The sequence below is a fragment of the Lolium rigidum genome, chromosome 2 (assembly GCF_022539505.1).
Source record: "Lolium rigidum isolate FL_2022 chromosome 2, APGP_CSIRO_Lrig_0.1, whole genome shotgun sequence".
Classification (NCBI taxonomy): domain Eukaryota; kingdom Viridiplantae; phylum Streptophyta; class Magnoliopsida; order Poales; family Poaceae; genus Lolium; species Lolium rigidum.
In genome coordinates this window covers 173,561,758-173,566,757 of record NC_061509.1, presented here as the reverse complement: position 1 = coordinate 173,566,757, position 5,000 = coordinate 173,561,758, and the positions used below count along the sequence as shown (strand labels likewise).

General features: G+C 43.4%; 1 pseudogene; it reads left to right on the top strand.

The window, feature by feature from the left end:
- Positions 1-473: 473 nt before the first annotated feature.
- On the top strand, positions 474-4,096 carry LOC124690310 (annotated as a pseudogene).
- The last annotated feature ends 904 nt before the right edge of the window (positions 4,097-5,000 follow it).

The window sequence follows — 5,000 nt, the reverse complement described above, 5'->3', positions numbered from 1 at the left end:
AACTAGCTAGCTACAAACAATATAAATTAAACAATGAACTACACACACATGCACATTTTATCAACGACACATCAAAGGTTCAAGTTGCTAACCGCGATCGAGGAGGAAAAAATAAATGAGAAAGCTCAAGTGTGGCTCCAACACTTCATATCATGTTTGTTTCATGCTCTTGGGGCATTTCATCAAACACCTTATGTGCATAAGAGGAACCAAAAGCAAACCTAACACCCACTTGTGAAGCTTGTGAAGAAAATGGCACCAAATGGCTAAGTGTTGGCTGCTGGGTGGGTATATATAGGGGGGGCGGCTAAAGCCCCCCACGTGCAACGGCTGGCCACCGAGCGCCCTGGGCCCAGGCCTTTGGTCGCGGTTCGCCTCCCGAACCGCGACTAAAGGTACCATTAGTCGCGGTTCCTTTACCTTCGCGACTTATGGGGCTCACCAGAAGCCTGTTTTTCTAGTAGTGTGTGTGGATGTGAGGCTGCTGTAATTGTGTTTTTAAACCCCTGGGGCCTCAGCCAGCTGAGCATCCAACAATCATATCCACACTCCACAGCTCACGCATCCAGCACTGGGACCAGAAAAGGCTCCCGTGTTGAGCGCTCCGGCCGAGCAACGGTATGTTCCTCTCATCTCTATGTTACCGGTCGAGCAGTAGTACTAGTACCTTAACATCATTACTTATTGCGAATGAAATCTGAATATTTTACAAAACTTATTACTCTGCTAGTAAAATAAATCTTATGCTTATAATGTTAATTAGTACTATCTCTAAATTCACATAATGCACGTTTTCCGCGTGGTCTCGAAAAAAAAAATTCACATAATGTCAAAGCTGTTAGCAAACATTTGCGCAGATCAATGTCAAATTGCAAAACATCTATGCCCGTAAGCCTGTCGTACTTCAACATACTTAGAGCCATGCCACCACTGCACAAAACCGCAACGTTTATGATTTATATTTTGCAGGTGACAATGGCCTCAACGCGTCCCAAGGGACCAGGAAAACTCAGCATGCTTATATTATTGGGATTATTCCTTCTCTTTTTTGGTACTATCAAGATCAATTGCGCAACTCTCCCTGATAACAGCACAGATGTGCTCTGGCTGCAAGCTTTCAGAGATGAAATCAGTTCCGATCCATCGGGATGGTTCAGTTCTTGGAACTCCAGCTCCGACCACTGCTTGTGGCCGGGAGTCAGATGCAGCCGAACACATCCAGGGCGCGTGGTGGCTCTTGAACTCTTTGGCCAGAACTTGGCTGGTCCCATCAGCTCCTCCATTGGGAACTTAACGTTCCTTAGAACACTGAACCTATCCAAAAATAGTTTCTCTGGCCAGTTCCCTCCTCTTAAGCATCTACAAAAACTTCAAGTCCTTGACCTGAGTATGAACCAGTTGCATGATATTATCCCAGATACAATTGCCAACTGTTCCAAATTAAGGATAATAAACCTCGGCACAAACTTCCTAGTAGGTGAAATTCCTCCACAAATAGGGGTCATGTCCAACCTCTCAGTTTTATTTCTTTCTTGGAATAATCTCACTGGGGTCATCCCTCCGACCCTCGGCAACATCACTACCATGAAAAGGCTTGGCCTTGCCTACAATAATCTAACTGGAAGTATTCCTGACGAGCTAGGGAAACTGCAAAACATGTTGAGGTTGGGCCTAGGAGCAAATAGGTTGTCAGGTGGATTCCCGGAGGGTCTGCTGAATCGTTCTAATTCTCTTCAATATTTAGCCTTGCAGTCCAACATGCTAAACAGCAAACTCCCACCTAACATAGGAAACGGCCTGCCAAAGGTCGGAGAGCTTTATTTGTATGACAACATGTTTGAAGGTCAAATTCCCGCTTCAGTAGGCAATATTTCGGGACTGCAAAGGTTAGAATTACAAGACAACAGTTTAACTGGCGAAATTACCACCTCCTTGGGTAATCTTCAATACCTGCATTATTTAAACCTTCAGGAAAACAATCTTGAAGCTAATGGCAGCGAATTCTTTAATGCATTGGCAAACTGTAGAAGTCTTGAATCGTTGTTCCTAGCTGATAATCAGCTACAAGGAGCTATACCAAATACCATAGGGAACTTGTCTAGTAACTTACATGATCTACTTCTTGGTGGAAACAAGCTTTCAGGCACGGTTCCCCCAAGCATAGGGAACCTTGGGAGTTTAAACTCCCTAGGACTCGAATATAACAATTTAACTGGTACAATTGAAGAATGGATTGGGAAACTAACAAATCTGCAAGGTCTTTACCTACAAGTGAACAGCTTTATTGGGCCATTACCGTCATCCCTTGGCCAGCTTACCAAGTTAATTGAACTCTTTCTAGGAAGCAATAAATTTGAAGGCCCTATTCCACCCACCTTAGGGAGCATCCCACAACTCGTGATATTAAACCTTAGTTGCAACAATCTTCAGGGAAACATACCTATTCAGGTTGGCAGCCTTACAGGACTCCTCACCCTAGATCTGTCATCAAACAAGCTTACTGGGGAAATTCGATCCTGATACTTTGGCCAAATGTCAAAGCATAGTTACCATCCAAATGGCCCAAAACTTTCTCGTAGGAACCATTCCAACATTTTTGGGCATGCTACGGAGCTTGAGCATGCTAAATCTTTCCCATAATTACTTCTCGGGAGCCATTCCTGAAGATCTCGAGAGGCTACAGCTTAGGCAGTTAGATCTTTCATACAATCATCTTCAGGGTGAAATACCAAAAAACGGAATTTTCGGAAATGCTACAGCTGTCTCGCTCCAAGGTAATTGGGGGCTCTGCGGTGGAGACATGGATCTCCCTACGTGCACAGCAGCTTCTTGGAAAAGGAAAGCAGGATACTATTTGATCAGAGTGTTGATCCCAGTATTTGGCGTATTGTCACTCGCATTGGTGATCTACTTGTTACTCCTTTTGAAGAAGGCGCCACGAAGAGAATGCCTATCAATGCAGTCTTTTGGCGAAAACTTTCTTAAAGTTTCTTACAAGGATCTATCCGAAGCCACATTGGACTTCTCAGAATCTAACCTTGTTGGAAGAGGAAGTCATGGTACAGTATATAGAGGAAAGTTGAAGGAAACTAATTTGGAGGTGGCTGTTAAGGTGTTTGACCTTGACATGCGAGGGGCGGAGAAAAGTTTCTTGTCAGAATGTGAAGCACTGAGAAGCATCCAGCACCGAAATCTTCTTCCTATCATAACAGCGTGTTCCACCGTTGATTATACAGGCAGTGTATTTAAAGCTTTACTTTATGAGTACATGCCCAACGGGAATCTAGACACATGGCTACATCACAAAGGAGACGGGAAAACTCCTAAATATTTAGGGTTCAGTCAGAGATTAAGCGTAGCTGTGAACATAGCTGATGCATTGGACTATTTACACCATGATTGTGGAAGGCCCACTATCCATTGTGACGTCAAGCCTAGTAACATCCTTCTGAACGATGATATGAATGCTCTACTGGGAGACTTCGGTATTGCAAGTTTTTATGTAGATTCTTCATCAACATCGACCGGTTCTACAACCATCACTTCATCAGTTGGTGTGAAGGGCACTATAGGATATATTGCTCCAGGTTTGTTTTCTACGTATATTGCCTCTCAAAGCATTTCGGTTTGCCTTGGTAAAATACTTTGGAAACAGAATATTACTAAATACATATGTGTCTCTCTTCAATCTTCAGAGTACGCAGGAGGTGCCCGCAAGGCATCGACTTCTGGCGATGTCTATAGTTTTGGTGTCGTACTTCTGGAGATGATGACTGGCAAGAGACCAACAGACCCTATGTTCAAGGACGAAACTAACATTGTCAACTTTGTGGATAATAACTTCCCACGTCAAATATATCACGTCCTTGATACACGTCTCACAGAAGAATGCAAGGACTTCGCCCATGCAAAGACAGTATCAGAGGGTATGTTATATCAGTGTTTAGTATCTTTGTTCCAAGTAGCACTTTCCTCTACGCACTCACTACCAAGTGACCGAGGGAACATGAAAGAAATAGCCAGCAAGATGCGTGCCATCAACACGTCATATCTTGGATTCAAAGCAAAGAAACATGCTTCACTCGACTTGGTGTAACATTGTATGTATCGTGAGCGCGTGGCATGCATGCACCCACATACGGAATGGAGGTATATGTGTATTATTTACGTAAATGTACTTGTTAGAAAAGTTGAACTGTTTCTTGTTTACCGCAAGTCAGAGTGGTAGCCTTGAAAACATTTGCTCTAGACAAATATTCGGTGATGAGGGTCGCGGCTATTAATTGTACCATATATCCGTCACGATGGTTGACACGTGCAATTTCTTAAGATTGTAACTGGATTATAATCCGTGGCCATACATTGTATCTTCAACCTTAACACCTTATGTTGACGAGGTTGTTATTTCATATAAGCTTTGCCTCCAACACCCGTCCCTGATTGAGGAGTCATTTATGACTAACTTGTTTTGATGAGCACGAAAACGGTGAAATAGGGGTTTAAGTGTCCATCAGTGATATTAGTATCTACCAGTGTTGCGGAGGGTAATATGTGGGTGGTACGACATCCATTGCCCTAACACCATTTTGATGTTGAGAAGAATGAGACGCCACGTCATCCTCATGCCTTGTTTGGTGCTAGAGTTTTAGTGGAAAATATTAATAGGGATAATCCCCTCCAAAGTTCAAAACTCCACTTATTCTAAATGCATGTTTGGTGCTAGAGGATGATCGAGTTTAATCCCGGTTTATTCCCACTTTTTTTCTCCAAATTTTAGTGTATTTTCCTCAATCCCCAATACTCTACCACTACCTAGTGGATTTCGGTCGCGCGCACCCATGCTTTTATTCTTAACCGTTTGGTTTTGGAAGGAGCGGCGCGAAGCTCTTTTTCTGTGTTGACATCAAGTGACTATGGATCCATGATGAAAGTCAGAAGAAGAGAATATCATGAAGGCCGGATGGGAGGATAAGCTAAGGGAGGTTCAAGTCTCCGCGCTG